At 26.4% G+C, this 17,449-nt stretch overlaps 7 non-coding genes across 7 annotated transcripts; all 7 read right to left on the bottom strand.

Annotated features, from left to right (window-relative positions):
- On the bottom strand, window positions 1–1,516 carry NCU15755. The gene has a single exon (XR_898066.1). It is a non-coding gene; the product is annotated as a 28S ribosomal RNA (ribosomal RNA).
- A 97-nt stretch (window positions 1,517–1,613) lies between these two features.
- Window positions 1,614–1,767, bottom strand: NCU17349. Its single transcript, XR_898065.1, has one exon. It is a non-coding gene; the product is annotated as a 5.8S ribosomal RNA (ribosomal RNA).
- Window positions 1,768–1,958: 191 nt separating this feature from the next.
- On the bottom strand, window positions 1,959–3,751 carry NCU15753. The gene has a single exon (XR_898064.1). It is a non-coding gene; the product is annotated as an 18S ribosomal RNA (ribosomal RNA).
- A 3,390-nt stretch (window positions 3,752–7,141) lies between these two features.
- On the bottom strand, window positions 7,142–10,419 carry NCU15752. Its single transcript, XR_898063.1, has one exon. It is a non-coding gene; the product is annotated as a 28S ribosomal RNA (ribosomal RNA).
- Window positions 10,420–10,436: 17 nt separating this feature from the next.
- NCU17346 lies at window positions 10,437–10,590 on the bottom strand. Its single transcript, XR_898062.1, has one exon. It is a non-coding gene; the product is annotated as a 5.8S ribosomal RNA (ribosomal RNA).
- A 191-nt stretch (window positions 10,591–10,781) lies between these two features.
- Window positions 10,782–12,570, bottom strand: NCU15750. The gene has a single exon (XR_898061.1). It is a non-coding gene; the product is annotated as an 18S ribosomal RNA (ribosomal RNA).
- Window positions 12,571–15,926: 3,356 nt separating this feature from the next.
- On the bottom strand, window positions 15,927–17,449 carry NCU15749. The gene has a single exon (XR_898060.1). It is a non-coding gene; the product is annotated as a 28S ribosomal RNA (ribosomal RNA).

The raw sequence follows: 17,449 nt of genomic DNA, 5'->3' as shown, positions 1-17,449 counted from the left end.
ATCCTTTAAATTCTTATTAAAATATTTACTACTACTATTAAAATCTATATTAGAGGCCATTCAACCCGGGCTTATACCCTAGGCTTCGTTACTAACCTCTACAACCACCTACTCCTTAGAGTATTATTTCTACCCTAAGGGCGGGGTATAGGTGGAACGCTTAAATACTATCTATTTTTAGGGCTAATATATTCGGTAGGTGAATTATTATATAGTCTTTAGCGGATTCCGACTTTTATAACCACCGTCCTACTATTAAAATATACTAACGCTTTTTATAGTATTTAATAAGCATCTACTCTAGTACTTTAACCCTGTATTTAATTTATTTTATATTACTAATTTTATTTACTAAAAATAGCCTACTAATATTAGTATATTTGAATACCTACGTTTAATTAAATAATAAGGGCTTCTTATATATTTAAAATTTAAAAATAGATAAAGGTTAAAAAGCGCCCCCGAGTCCTTAATTATTCGCTTTACTTTATAAAACTAAAGAATAATACTATTATCCTAAGGGAAATTTCGGTAGTAATTAATTACTAAATAATTCGATTAATCTTTCGCTCCTATACTTAAATTTAATAATCGATTTGTATGTTAAAATTATTACAAACTTCTACTAGAATTTCCTTTAGCTTCACCCTATCTAAATATAATTTACTATCTTTTAAGTTTAAGGTTTAATATTTTTATTTAAATTTATTCGAATATATTAAGATCGGTCGATAATACGCCGAAGTTCTTACTTACATTTACTTTTATTATACATACGGATTTTATACCTAAATATTTGTGTAAAACTTTGATTCTTTAATCCGTATTTTAAAATAGGTTATTAATAACTATTACGCTAATATCCTTATAAATGCGCGAACTTTAGTCCTAGTAAAGGTATTACGCCCGGGGTTATAATACTCCTAGAGGAGCTACGTTCCTCGGACTTTTATCCCCCTACTAAAACCGATGCTAATTTAAACTATCCTAAATATACTGGTAAAAATATTAAATAATTAGAATAGTATAAGTCTAATTATAAACGCTTCCCTTTTAATAATTTTACATACTATTTAATCCTCTTTTTAAAATATTTTTTATTTTTTAATTATTCTACTTATACGCTATTAATCTCTAGCCGGTATTTAATTTTAGAAGAAATTTACCTCCTATTTTAAATAGTATTCCTAAATTATTTAATTTATTAAAGGAACTTTATATTAGATCGGCATCCAACTATATAGGGCTTTTACCCTCTATAGCGCTCTGTTCTAAGGGATTTAAAAAGTGCTTTACTAAAAGCTTCTTCTATAAATTATAATTCGGGCCGAAGTTAGATTTTAAATTTGAACTATTACTACTTTATTTGCTATTATTAGGGTAATCCCTATTAGTTTCTTTTCTTCTATTTATTAATATATTTAAATTTAGCGGGTATTTTTATTTAATTCGAAGTTAATTTTAGAAATAGGGGGTTTTATAGTAAAAACCTGCTATATAATTATAATAATATAGAGTTATTATATTTAGTATAATTAGTAAGCTTATTACTAATTTTAAAGGACTGCGGATAGTTGCGGATCCCCAACGTAAGTAGAGTTTAATAGTTAAAATAATATTTAAATAAATATATTCGCTAGAATATTAGTAAATATAATATACGTTTAAAAATTTAATAATTTATTGAATTTTATAATTTATATTATTTATTGTATTTCGCTATATTCTTTATTAATATTAGAACTAAGAGATCCGTTATTGAAAGTTTTGATTTATTTAAAAGTTTATTTAGAGAGATATAAAATATTAAGAGTTTAGTTTTAGTATTCCGGTGGGTAGCTTCCTACAAGTAGGAGATTTAAGGATCTAGGAGGGTTTGAAGGCCTTTTTGGACCGCTAGTATTAAAGTAATTATATAAGTAAAATTTACGATGGTTTGTAGGAGTTTTATAATTCTATAATAATCCTTCTACTAATTTACTAATGGAGATTTTATTATAATTTTTACTTCCTTTAAATAATTAAATTTAGATAATTTTCTAGTTTTGGGTAATTATTACTAACCTCCTTAGGCTAGTCCGGAAGTTTTATTAAACTATTTAATTAGTAATAGCGACGGGCGGTATATATAAAGGGTAGGGATATAATTAATATAAATTAATAATTTATATTTATTAGGGATTCCTTATTAAAGAGTAATAATTACAATACTCTATCCCTAATACAATATAATTTAATAAAATTACTCGGACCTTCCGGCTAAGGGAGTACTCGCTAGTTGTATTAGTGTAGCGCGCGTGCGGCCTAAAATATTTAAGGGTATTATAAACTTGTTATTACCTTAAATTTCTATTAGTTTGAGCCGATAGTCCCTTTAAGAAGTTAGTATACTACTAAAGTAATATAGGCTATTTAGTAAATTAAAGTTTCGTTCGTTATTATAATTAAATAAATAAATTATTCTACTAACTAAGAACGGCTATATACTATTACCTACGAAATTAAAAAAGAGTTTTTAATTTATTAATCCTTATTGTATTTAAACTTAGTAAATTTCCTTATATTAAATTAAATTAAACTGTAGGTTCTACCCTTAGTAGTGCCCTTCTGTCAATTTCTTTAAATTTCAGCCTTGTAACTATATTCCTCTAGGAGCTTAAATATTTTAATTTATTGTAAGGTACTAAATAAGTTAAAAAATAATACTATTTAATCTCTAATCGGTATAGTTTATAGTTAAGACTATAATAGTATTTAATTATCTTCGATCCCCTAACTTTCGTTCTTAATTAATAAAAATATCTTTAGTAAATACTTTTATAGTAGTTAATTTTTAATAAATCTAAGAATTTCACTTCTAATAATTAAATATTAATACTCCCGATTATCCCTATTAATTATTATAGCGGTTTTAGAAATTAATAAAATAGAACTATACGTTCTATTTTATTATTCTATATTAATATATTCAAATATAGGCCTTCTTTGAACAATCTAATTTATTTATAATAAAAGTCCTAGTTCCCCGATATACCTAGTAAAGGGTATACAATTCTCTAGGAAAAAAGGCCTAACCTAATTAATATATACGGTAAGGCGGACCGATAAGCCGAGCCTAAAGTTTAATTACGAGTTTTTTAACTTTAATAACTTTAATATACGCTATTAGAATTGGAATTACTGCAGCTACTAGTACTAGACTTACTTTTTAATTATTTTTCGTTAAGGGATTTAAATTATACTTATTCTAATTACAAGACCCAAAAGAGCCCTATATTAATATTTATTATTACTACCTCCCTGTATCGGAATTAGGTAATTTGTATACTTACTACCTTCCTTAAATATAATAACCGTTTCTCAAACTCCTTCTCCGGGGTTAAACCCTAACCCTCTATTACCTATTATTACTATAGTTAACTAAAATTTAGTTGTCGAAAATTAATAGGGCAGAAATTTAAATAAACTATTATTAGTATAAGGCTATATAATTCGAGAAATTATTATAAATTACTAATTAGCCCCGAAGGGTATTAGTTTTTAATTTAATAAATATACCCCTTCCGAAATCAGAGTTTTTAATATATATTAACTCTAGAATTACTACGGTTATTTATATAGTAAAGTACTATTAAATAAACTATAATTAATTTAATAAGCTATTCGTAGTTTTATAATTTAATTACTTAAATTTAAATATATATAATTTAATCTTTAAAATAAATATATAACTACTAGTAGAATTAACTAAATAACTATTGTACGTTTAAAAAGGCTAATTATTTGTAAACGAACGGAAGAATTTATAAAGTTATAAAGGTAGGCGGTCCGAAGTTTATATAGTAGGGCCGAACTTATTTTAAAATACGTATTTACTTTCCTTTCCTAAATTCCTTAAAATATAATTAGTAAGAAGATAGGAGAGTATAGAGCGCTTCTTGTATATTATTTATACGCTTTAAGAGGAGGTTTAATATAGAAGGTTCTATTTAAAGGCTTCCCCAATTAGCCAGTACCCTTAGCGGTTTATAAATAAGTTTAGTTAACGGCTAATTATTTATAGAACCTACCCTTCAATACTTATAGAGTACTCCCTAATATTTATAAAATTTTCTTAAATACTACCCGGTAGAAGTAAAGCCCTTATTAGAATAGTATTAAAATAGTTCGTACTATTAATATTAATTTTCTAGTAAACTATAAGGAGCTATATAATAATAACGCTCTATAAATTAGAATTTAATTTCCTTTATAAATTACTATAAGAAAATATTTAGGTTATAAGCTAGAATAGCCCTCCTATAGAAGGCTTCTAAATAGAGTAAGCCCTATATATCTTTACTTATACCTATAAGAGGGAGCTGGAGGTAGGGACGACCGAATAATTTTACTATTCGCTCTTTCTTATTACTCTCCGCTACTCCTTTTTATATACCCTCTAATTTCGAATTTAAGGATAGTATAATCCGACGGTCTAAGCTACAATTTTTCAACTCCTATAAAATTCCCTAATATAGGAAATTTTAAAAATCGATTTACAGCTACCCAGTTACCTAATTAAGTTGTACCTTCTTAGGAATTTTATTCCAAATTTATAAAGACTATACCTTCCTTATTAAATTAATTATACCTTCCTTACCTACCCGGTTATTCCTACCTACCCTATACTCGGTAAATATTATCCGTTTACTACTTTTTTCTTTTTAACTTTAATTTTACTTTTCTTATATAAACCTGTTGTACTTACCCTATAGTTCTTACTTACCTTATACTTAATAAATGCTACCTATTTATAATTTTCCTTTTTAAAACTTCGGCTTCTAAAGGTCGATTACGCCTTCCTTACCTACCCGGTCATTCTTACTTACCTTATACTTAGTAAGTACTACCCTTTACTACCTTTCCTTCTTCTACCTTTTTAACCTCGGCCGCGCCTTTCTTATATAAAATAAATGTGCCTACCCTATAGTATTTACTTAAACTATATTTCTATTAAATAAAAAGCTAACTACTTTTTATTTTCCTTAATATAATTTATAATATTTTATAACTATATTAAAAATATTTATATTACTTTTATTTTTTTCTTTTTATATTTATTAATTTAACTTTCTTTATTAATATACTAACTTCAATATATCCTCCCTACCTATATAATTAAAGCTACCTAATACTCTACCTATTTTATTAATTATTTATACCCCCTAAATTCTACTACCCTTCTTCTTCTACTACTTTTAAAATTTCTTTTTTTTTTTTCTTTTTTTCTTCTTTTTCTTCTTTCCTACTATCAATTATTTACCTACCCTTCCCTAACAATTCATTCAAAACCGTATAGGTTCTAATTAATCGACTTAGTCGCCTCCGAATACCTTCTTCTTCTTATATTTATAAAAAAAACCTCTACCTTTATTATAATCCGGCTCCTACTATTCTAAAAGTATTTATTTACTTTATAAACGCCCTTACCTAATAAAGATTTGGAGGTAGAATAAGAGGATAAAAAGAAGAATAAAAAGAAAAAGAAAGGAAGAAGTTTATTAAGGGAGTAAGACATTACAAAAGTAAAAAGGTAGAAGGAAAGTAAGAAAAATATATATAAAAAAAAAAAAAAAAAAAAAAAAAAAAAAAAAAAAAAAAAACAAAGAAAAGAAGAATAAGAACCTTCTTTATTTTATTTACATATTAATCATATTACTTTTTTATCCTTATATAAATATAATATAAAAGAAGGGAACGGAGGGGGGTTTAGAAGTATAAAGAAAGAAATATTAAGAGAGGAAAGCCCTAAAAAGAAATTAAAAGTTAAAAAGAAAAAAAAAAAAGGAAGAGAAAAGAAAAAAAGGACTAAAACGAAGGAAGACGGAGAGGAAAGGAAAAAGAGGAGGAAGAGTAATAAAGAGGATAAAAGTAGGAAGAAGAAAAAAGGAGGAGAAAAAGAAGAAAGAAAAAAAATAAATAAATAAAAAAAGAAAAAAAAAAGAAGAAAGAAATTTTCGCTCCCCCCCTAAAGATTAAACCATTCCTAGCCTAAGTAGCCTACCTACCGCCTCGCCTACCTAAAAATTAAAAAAATAGCCTCCCCCTTTATACCTTTACCTTATATAAAAATACAATCCCGTACAACCTTTTCCTACTTACCCTACTATATTTTCTAATAAAAAGACTACAAATACCTTTATTTAATTATATAGCTTCTTTACTTACTTACCCCCTCCTACTACTACCCTACCCTTTCCTTTAATAAGCCCCTTCTAATAGGAGCTAAAAAATAACCCTTTAACCCCTCTAAACCTCTCGGTCCTTCTTACCTACCCTATATAAACCCTCGCCCTTACCTTCCTAATATAACTACCATTTATATAAAAATTCTATACCTAAACGCGCTTACCTACCCTACATACTTAACCCGCCTAAACGTACTTACCTACCTTTTCTTCTCTATACTACTTTATATAATTCGAACGTACTTATTTACTTAGTGCCATACTCAACTCGGTTATAAATATATTCACTTATTTAAAACTATAAACTTACTTAAAAATTACTTACCTACCTAGTCGCTCCTACCCTACCGCTATTTAATTAGTCGCTTTTACTTACCCTATTTACTATAATTATTAAAATTTATAAAGGCCCGGCCCGGCTATACCTATATATACTATACCAATTAATACTTCCCTAAGTATATACTATATATAACTACTAAGCCTTCTATAAATTAGCTACTAATATAGTAGACCCTTTATACCTAGCCCGCCCGCGCCTTTAGAATAATATTATTTAAATTTAAAAAATATTAAATTTAATTAAATCCCCTTCCTATTCCTATTTACCCTACACTTTCCCTTTAATAAAGCACTTTCGCCCTTTTAAACTCTAATAACCAAATCTTGAAAGGACCCCCTAATAAATACCTACTTATTAAACAAACCCTTCTACTAGGAAATTTAAACGAAGGAGGGCTTACTTTTAGTAAATTGTAATAATAAAGCTACTTTACTACTTATAAGACCCTTTTATATATTTAAATCGTCTATAAAAGATTTAATCCAATATATATTAAAATTATAATACGTAAATTACTACTAGCTACTTTAAAACCAATAGAGGAATCGCTTATTAAAATATAAGGCTAGAACCTATTCTTATATATTTATAATGTATTAGAAGTATTATTATATTCTAGTATAAATTCTAATTTAAAAGCGTTTAATTATTATCTAATAGATAGTAGTATTATAGTACTACCTAGTTAGATAACTATAAAAACCAATTATTTAAATAAACGGTTCTTTTCGTACTAAATTTAATTACTATTATAATAAAGTTATTAATAAAGTAAAACTAACCTATCTTACAATAATCTAAACCCAGCTCATATTCCCTATTAATAAATAAACAATCTAACACTTACCGAATTCTACTTCAATATAATAAGAAGAACTAATATTAAAAGATTAAAAAATAATATTACTATAAACATTTAACCGCTACAAACCAATTATCCCTATAGTAATTTTTTTAGTACCTCTAGCCTTAAATTTCGAAGGACTAAAGGATCGATAGGTTATACTTTCATAATTTATATTTATACTAAAAATCAAAATCAAAAGGACTTTTACCCTTTTATTCTACTAAAAATTTCTATTCTCTATAAGCCCCCCTTAGAACACTTATATTATAATTTAATAAATATACCGCCCTAACTAAACTCCCTACTTAATAATATTTTTAACCCAAGTCGGCCCGCGAAGGACTTTAAAACTAAAAATTAAACGAAAATCTAGCTCCGCTTAATTAAATAAGTAAAAAAATAATAGGAATAATAATATTTTACTAGCGCCAAAGTTCCTACTTATTCTATACTTCTTATATTTTTTTATAATATTAAATTAAAATTAAATTCAATAGGGTCTTCTTTCCCTACTAATTCTACTAAACCTATTCCCTTAACTATAATTTCGCTAAATAATAGATAAGGATAATAGGAATCTCGTTAATCTATTTATATATATTACTAATTAAATAATAAAGTATTTAGCTACCTTAAGAAAATTATAATTACTCCCACTATTTACCCGCGCTTAATTAAATTTCTTCACTTTAATATTCAAAATACTAAACAAAAATTATATTACGTTAATACTATTTTTTAACTATTGTAATACTATATTTTAATTAAATAATCAAATTCCCCCTATCCGTACTAATTTTAAATTAATTATTAAATATATATTAGACGACCGAAGTCTATTAAAGACTTCTATACCCGGATATTAAAAACCGTTAACTAATTGCCCGGCTAATAGTAATCTACTCCTAAGACGTCTACCCAAAACCCAATATACCTAACCCTTAAAGTTAATCCTTTTCCCGAAATTACGGATCTATTTTACTAACTTCCTTTATCTATATTATTCTATTAATTAAAGGCTATTCACCTTAAAAACTTATTATAATTATAAGTATAATTTAGTGTAAGAATTATTCCCTCCTATAGATTTTTAAGGGATATTAAGAATATATTGGACCTAATAAAAGTATTGGGCTCTTCCGGCTATTAAACCCTATCTCCAAATAAATTATTTTTAAAGTAATAAATTATTAAAAAGAAAAAAGAACTCTACCTAAGGCCCCCGCCGTCGTCTCCGCATTCAATTATATTGCTGTACAAAACTTATATTTAAGTACTAGAATATTAACCGGCTTCCTTTTTACTATACGAAGTACAAGTACCCCTTTAAAACGGAACTTCCCTATAGTTTAGGATCGACTAACCTATATCCAACCGCTATTTATATAGAACCTTTCCCTACTTCGGTCCTTCAAATTCTTATTAAAATATTTATTACTATTACTAAAATTTATATTAGAAGTTGTTCGACCCGGGCTTACGCCCTAAACTTCGTTATTAACTTCTACGGCCGCCTATTCCTTAAAATATTATTTCTACCTTAAAGGCGGAATATAAGTAGGACGCTTAAGCGCTATCTATTTTTAGGGCTAGTACATTCGGTAAGTAAATTATTATATAATCCTTAGCAAATTTTAACTTTTATAATTATTATCCTACTATTAAAATATATTAATGTTTTTTATAGTATTTAATAAATATCTACTCCAATACTTTAACTTTGCGTTCGGTTTATTCCGTATTACTAATTCTATTTATTAAAAATAGCCTACTAATATTAATATATTCGAATACTTATATTCAATTAAATAATAAGGGTTTCTTATATATTTAAAGTTTAAAAATAAATAAAGGTTAAAAAGCGCCCCCGAGTCCTTAATTATTCGCTTTACCTTATAAAATTAAAGAATAATACTATTATCCTAAGGGAAATTTCGGTAGTAATTAACTACTAAATAATTCAATTAATTTTTCGCTCCTATATTTAAATTTAATAATCAATTTATATATCAAAACCACTACGAACCTCTACTAGAATTTCCTCTAGCTTCACCCTATCTAAATATAATTTATTATCTTTTAAGTTTAAGGTTTAACGCTCTTACTCAAATCTATCCAAATATATTAAAATCGGTTAATAATATACCGAAGCTCTCACTTATATTCACTTTTATTATATATACGGGTTTTATACCTAAATACTTGTATAAAACTTTAATTCCTTAATCTATATTTTAAAACGGGTCGTTAATAACTATTATACTAATATCCTTATAAATATACGAACTTCGGTCCCAACGAAGGTATTACGCCTAAGACTATAATATTCCTGGAGGAACTATATTCCCCGGACCTTTATCCCTCTACTAAAATTAATATTAGTTTAAATTATCCTAAATATATTAATAAGAATACTGGATAATCGGAATAATGTAAATCTAATTATAAATACTTCCCTTTCAATAATTTTACGTACTATTTAATCCTTTTTTTAAAGTGCTTTTTATTTTTTAATTACTCTACTTATATATTATTAATCTTTAGCTAATATTTAATTTTAGAAGAAATTTACCTCCTATTTTAAATAATATTCCTAAATTATTTAATTCGTTGAAGGAGCTTTATATTAAATCGGTATCCAACTATATAGGGCTCTTACCCTTTATAATGCCCCGTTTTAAAGGATTTAGAAGGTACCTTACTAAAAGCTTCCTTTATAAATTATAATTCGGGCCGAAGTTAAATTTTAAATTTAAATTATTACTGCTTTATTCGCTATTATTAAGGCAATCCCTATTAGTTTTTTTTCTTCCGCTTATTAATATATTTAAATTCAATGGGTATTTCTATTTAATCCGAGGTCAACCTTAGAAATAGGGGGTTTTACAGTAAGAACCTGCCGTACAACTATAGCGATATAGAATTACTATACTCGGTATAATTAATAAGCCTATTATTAATTTTAAAGGACCGCGGATAACCGCGGATCCCTAACGTAAATAGAACTTAATAATTGAAATAACGTTCGAATAAACATACTTGCTAAAATACTAGTAAATACAATATATATTTAAAAATTCAATAATTTACTAAATTCTATAATTTATATTACTTATCGTATTTCGCTACGTTCTTTATTAATGCCAAAACTAAGAGATCCGTTATTAAAAATTTTAATTTATTTAAAAATTTATTTAAAAAGATATAAAATATTAAGAGTTTAGTTTTAGTATTCCGGCGGGTAGCCTCTTACGAACGGGAAACTTAAGGATTTAGGAGGGCCCGAAGGTTTTTCTAGACTATTAACGCTAAAGTAATTATATAAATAAGATTTATAATAATTTATAAGAGTTTTATAATTCTATAATAATCCTTCTACTAATTTACTAATAGAGATTTTATTACAATTTTTACTTCCTCTAAATAACTAAATTTAAATAGTTTTCCGGCCTTAAGTAATTGTTACCAACCTCCTTAAATTAGTCCGGAAACTTTACTAAACTATTTAATTAATAGTAATAACGGGCGGTATATATAAAAGGTAGGGATATAATTAATGTAAATTAATAATTTACGCTTATTAGGGATTCCTCGTTAAAGAGTAATAATTACAATACTCTATCCCTAATATAATACAATTTAACAAAATTACTTAAACTTTCCGGCTAAGGGAGTATTTATTAATTATATTAATATAACGTACATACAGCTTAGAATATTTAAAGGTATTATAAACCTATTATTACTTTAAACTTCTATTGGCTTAAGCCGATAGTCCCTTTAAGAAGCTAGCGTACTACTAAAATAATACAAACTATTTAATAAATTAAAATCTCGTTCGTTATTATAATTAAACAAATAAATTACTTTACTAACTAAAAACAGTTATATACTACTACCTATAAAATTAAGAAAGAACTCTTAATTTATTAATCTTTATTATATTTAAATTTAATAAATTTCCCTATATTAAATTAAATTAAACCGTAGGCTCTACCTCTAGTAGTACCCTTCCGTTAATTTCTTTAAATTTTAACCTTACAACTATATTCCCTTAGGAGCTTAAATATTTTAATTTATTATAAGGTACCGAACGGGTTAAAAAATAATACCGTCTAATCCTTAATTAGTATAATTTATAATTAAAACTATAATAGTATCTAATTGTCTTTAATCCCTTAACTTTCGTTCCTAATTAATAAAAATATCTTTAGTAAATACTTTTATAATAGTTAATTTTTAATAAATTTAAGAATTTTACCTTTAATAATTAAATACTAATACCCCCGATTATCCCTATTAATTATTATAATAATCCTAAAAATTAATAAAATAAAACTATATATTCTATTCTATTATTCTATACTAATATATTCGAATATAGGCCTTCTTTAAATAATTTAATTTATTTATAGTAAAAGTCCTAATTCTCCAATATACCTAGTAAAGGGTATACAATTCTCCAAGAAAAAAGGCCCGACCCAATTAATATATATAATAAGGCGGACCAACGGATTAAACCCAAGGTTCAATTATAAACTTTTTAACCTCAATAACTTTAATATACGCTATTAGAGCTAGAATTACTGCGGCTACTAGTATTAAATTTACCCTCCAATTATTTTTCGTTAAAGGATTTAAATTATATTTATTCTAATTATAAGACCTAAAAGAGCCCTATATTAATATTTATTATTACTACCTCCTTATATTAGAATTAGATAATTTATATACCTACTACCTTCCTTAAATATAGTAGCCGTTTCTCAAACTCCTTCTCCGGAATTAAACTTTAACCCTCCATTACCTATTATTACTATAGCTAGCCAAAACCCAACCGTCGAAAATTAATAGGGTAGAAATTTAAATAAACTATCGCTAGTATAAGGCTATATAATTCGAGAAGTTATTATAAATTACTAATTAGCCCCGAAGGGCATTAGTTTTTAATTTAATAAATATACCCCTTCCAAAGTCGGGGTTTTTAGTATATATTAACTCTAGAATTACTATAGTTATCTATATAATAAGGTACTATTAAATAAATTATAATTAATTTAATAAGCTATTTACAATTTTATAATTTAATTACTTAAATTTAAATATATATAATTTAATCTTTGAAATAAGTATATAATTATTAATAGAATTAATTAAATAATTATTATATACTTAAAAAGGCTAACTACTCGTAAACGAATAGAAGAATTTATAAAATTATAAAGGTAGACGGTCCGAAGTTCGTATAGTAGGGCCGAACTTACTTTAAAATATATATCTACTTTCCCCTCCTAAATTCCCTAGAATATAGTTGGTAGGAGGATGGGAGAATATAGAGTGCCTTTCGTATACTATTTATACGCTCTAAGAGGAGGCCTAATATAGAAGGTTTTACCCGAAGGTTTCCTTAATTAATTAATACCCCTAATAACTTATAAATAAATTTAACTAATGGCCAATTATTTATAAAATCTACCCTTCAATACTTATAGGGTATTCCTTAGCGCCTATAGGATCTTCTTAAATACTGTCCAATAAAGGTAAAACCTTTACTAGAATGGTATTAAGGTAGTTCGCGCTATTAATATTAATTCCCTAGTAAACTATAAGGAGTTACGTAATAATAACGCTCTATAAATTAGAATTTAATTTCCTTTATAAATTATTATAAGAAGGTACTTAGGCTATAGGTTAGAGTAGTCCTCTTGCAAAAAGCTTCTAAATAGAGTAGGCCCTATATATTTTTATTTATACCTATAAAAGGGAGTTAGAGGTAAGGACGATTAAATAGTTTTATTATTTATTCTTTCTTATTACTCTCCGCCGCTCCTTTTTATATACCCTCTAATTTTAAATTTAAGGATAATACAACCCAACGGTTTAAACTGCAACTTTTTAACTCCTACGAAATTCCTTAATATAGGAAATTTTAAAAATCGATTTACAGTTACCTAACTACTCAATTAGGTCGTACCTTCTTAAAAATCTCACTCTAAATTTATAAAAACTATACTTTCCTTATTAAATTAATTACACCTTCCTTACCTACCCAATTATTCCTACTTACCCTATATTTAGTAAGTATTACCCGCCTACTACTTTTTTCTTTTTAATTTTAATTTTACTTTTCTTATATAAGTCCATTATACTTACCTTATAATTCTTATTTACCCTATATTTAATAAGCGCTACCTACTCGCAATTTTCCTTTTTAAAACTTTAGTTTCCAAAGGTCGATTACGCTTTCCTTACTTACCTAATTGTTCTTACCTACTCTATATTCGGTAAATACTACCCTTCACTACCTTTCCCTCTTCTACCTTTTTAACTTCGGCCGCGCCTTTCTTATATAAAGTAAATATACTTACCCTATAGTATCTACTCAAACTATATTTCTACTAAGTAAAAAATTAATTACTTTTTATTTTTTCTAATATAATTTATAATATTTTATAATTATATTAAAAGTATTTATATTACTCTTATTTTTTTCTTTTTATATTTACTAATTTAATTTTTTTTATTAATATATTAACTTCAATATATCCTCCCTACCTATATAATTAAAACTATTTAATACCCTACCTATTCTACTAATTATTTATACCCCCTAAATTCTATTACCCTTCTTCTTCTACTACTTTCAAAATTTCTTTTTTTTTTTTCTTTTTTTCTTCTTTTTCTTCTTTCCTACTATTAATTATTTACCTACCCTTCCTTAATAATTTATTTAAAACCGTATAAATTCTAATTAATCGACTTAGTCGCCTCCGAATACCTTCTTCTTCCTATATTTATAAAAAAAACCTCTACCCTTATTATAATCCGGCTCCTACTATTTTAAAAGTATTTATTTACTTTATAAACGCCCTTACTTAATAAAGATTTAGAGGTAGAATAAGAGGATAAAAAGAAGAATAAAAAGAAAAAGAAAGGAAGAAGTTTACTAAGGGGGTAAGATATTATAAAAGTAAAAAAGTAGAAGGAAAGTAAGAAAAATATATATAAAAAAAAAAAAAAAAAAAAAAAAAAAAAAAAAAAAAAAAAAAAAACAAAGAAAAGAAGAATAAGAACCTTCTTTATTTTATTTACATATTAATCATATTACTTTTTTATTTTTATATAAATATAATATAAAAAAAGGGAACGGAAGGGGGTTTGGAGGTATAAGGAAAGAAATATTAAGAGAGGAAAGCCCTAAAAAGAGGTTAAAAGCTAAAAAGAAAAAAGAAAAAGGAAGAGAAAAGAAAAAAAGGACTAAAACGAAGGAAGATGGAGAGGAAAGGAAAGGGAGGAAGAAGAGTAATAAAGAGGATAAAAGTAGGAAGAAGAAAGAGGGAGGAGAAAAAGAAGAAAGAAAAAAAATAAATAAATAAAAAAGGAAAAAAAAAAGAAGAAAGAAATTTTCGCTCCCCCCTTAAAGACTAAACTATTCCTAGCCTAAGTAGCCTACCTACTACCTCGCTTATTCAAAAATTAAAAAGATAACCTCCTCCTTTATACTTTTACTTTATATAAAAATATAATCCTATATAACCTTTTCCTACCTACTCTACTATATTTTTTAATAAAAAAATTATAAATACTTTTATTCAACTACGTAGCTTCTTTATTTATTTACCCCCTCCTACTACCACCCTACCCTTTCCTTTAATAAGCCCCTCTTAGTAGGAGTTGGAAAGCAACCCCTTGGCCCCCCTAAGCCTCTCGGTCCTTCTTACCTACCCTATACAAGCCTTCGCCCTTACCTTCCTAATATAGTTACTATTTATATAAAAATTCTATATTTAAACGCGCCTACTTACCTTATATATTTAACCTGCCCGGACGTATTTACTTACCTTCTCTTTTTTATACTATTTTATATAATTCGAATACGTTTATTTACCTAGCGCTATACCTAACCCAGTTGCGAATATATTTATTTATTTAGAATTGTAAATTTATTTAAAAATTATTCGTTTACCTAATCGTTCTTATTCTACTACCGTTCGGTTAATCGTTTTTACCTATTTTACCTACTGTAGTTACTAAGATTTATAAAGGTCCGGCCCGGCTGTGCTTATATATATTACGCTGGTTGACGCTTCCTTGGGTATATATTATATATAGCTACTGAGCCTTCTATAAGTTGGCTATTAGTATGGTAGACCCCTTATATTTAACCCGCTTATACCCTTAGAGTAATATTATTTAAATTCGGGAGATGTTAAATTTAATTAAGTCCCCTTCTTATCCCTACTTATTTTGTACTTTCCCTCTAGTAAAGTACTTTCACCCTCTTAGGCTTTAATAATTAAATCTTAGGGGGACCCCCTAGTAAATGCCCGCTTATTAGGCGGACCTTTTTATTAGGAAATTTAGGCGAAGGAGGGCTTACCTTTAGTAGATTGTAATAATAAGGTTATTCTATTATTTATAGGACCCTTTCGTATATTTAAATTATTTATAAAGGATTTAATCTAGCGTATATTAAAATTATAATATATAAATTACCGCTAGCTACTTTAAAACTAATAGAGGAATCGCCTACTAAGATACGAGGCCGGAGCTTATTTTTATACGTCTATAATATACTAGAGGTATTATTGCGTTTTAATATAAATTTTAATTTAAAAGTATTTAACTATTATTTAGTAAATAGTAGTATTATAGTACTACCCGGTCGGACAATTGTAAAAACTAATTATTTAAATAAGCGGTTCCTCTCGTACTAAATTTAATTACTATTATAATAAAGTTATTAATAGGGTAAAATTAACCTATTTTACAATAATTTAAATTTAATTTATATTCTTTATTAATAAGTAAATAATTTAATATTTATTAAATTCTATTTTAATATAATAGGAAGAGCCGATATTGAAAGATTAAAAAGCAACGTCGCTATAAATATTTGGCTACTATAAGCTAATTATCCCTATAGTAACTTTTTTAGCACCTCTAGCTTCAAATTTCGAAGGATTAAAGAATTAATAAACTATACTTTTATAGTTTATATTTATATTAAAAATTAAAATTAAAGGGACTTTTACCCTTTTATTCTATTAAAGATTTTTATTCTTTATAAACCCCCCTTAAGATACTTACATTATAATTTAATAAATGTACCGCCTTAACTAAACTCCCTACCTAATAATGTTTTTAACTTGGGTCGGCCCGCGAAGGACTTTAAAATTAGAAGTTGGATAAAAATCTAACCCTATTTAATTAAATAAGTAAAAAAATAATAGGAGTAGTAGTATTTTATTAACGTTAAAGTTCTTACTTATTTTATACCTCCTATATCTTTTTATAATATTAAATTAAAATTAAGTTTAATAGGGTTTTCTTTCCCCGTTAATTCTACTAAACCTATTCCTTTGGTTATGGTTTCGCTAGATAGTAAATAGAGATAGTAGGAATTTTGTTAATCTATTTATATATATTACTAATTAAATAATGAAGTATTTAGTTACTTTAAGAGAATTATAGTTACTCCTGCCGTTTACCTGTACTTAATTAAATTTCTTTACTTTAATATTTAAAATACTAAATAGAAATTATATTGCATTAATACTACTTTCTAACTATTATAATACTATATTTTAATTAAATAGTCAAATTCCCCTTATCTATACTAATTCTAAATTAGTTATTAAATATACGCCAGACGACCGAAGTCTATTAAAGGCTTCTATACCCGGATATTGAAAGCCGCCGGCCAGTTACCCGATTAATAGCGATCTACTCTTAAGGCGTTTACCTAAAGCCCAATATACTTAACCTTTAGAGTTAATCCTTTTCTCGAAATTACAAATCTATTTTACTAATTTCCTTTATTTATATTATTCTATTAATTAAAAGTTATTTACTTTAGAGATTTACTATAATTATAAGTACAATTTAATATAAGAATTATTCCCTCCTACGGATTTTTAAGGGACGTTGAGAATATACCGGATTTAATAGAAGTATTAGGCTCTTCCGGCTATTAAACCCTATTTCTAAATAAATTATTTTTAAAATAATAGATTATTAAGAAGAAAAGAG

This window comes from Neurospora crassa (genome assembly GCF_000182925.2).
Source record: "Neurospora crassa OR74A unplaced genomic scaffold supercont12.8, whole genome shotgun sequence".
In the NCBI taxonomy this organism is placed as follows: Eukaryota; Fungi; Ascomycota; class Sordariomycetes; order Sordariales; family Sordariaceae; genus Neurospora; species Neurospora crassa.
The sequence above is the reverse complement of the archived record's forward strand: the minus strand, read 5'-3'. Positions and strand labels throughout refer to the sequence as shown.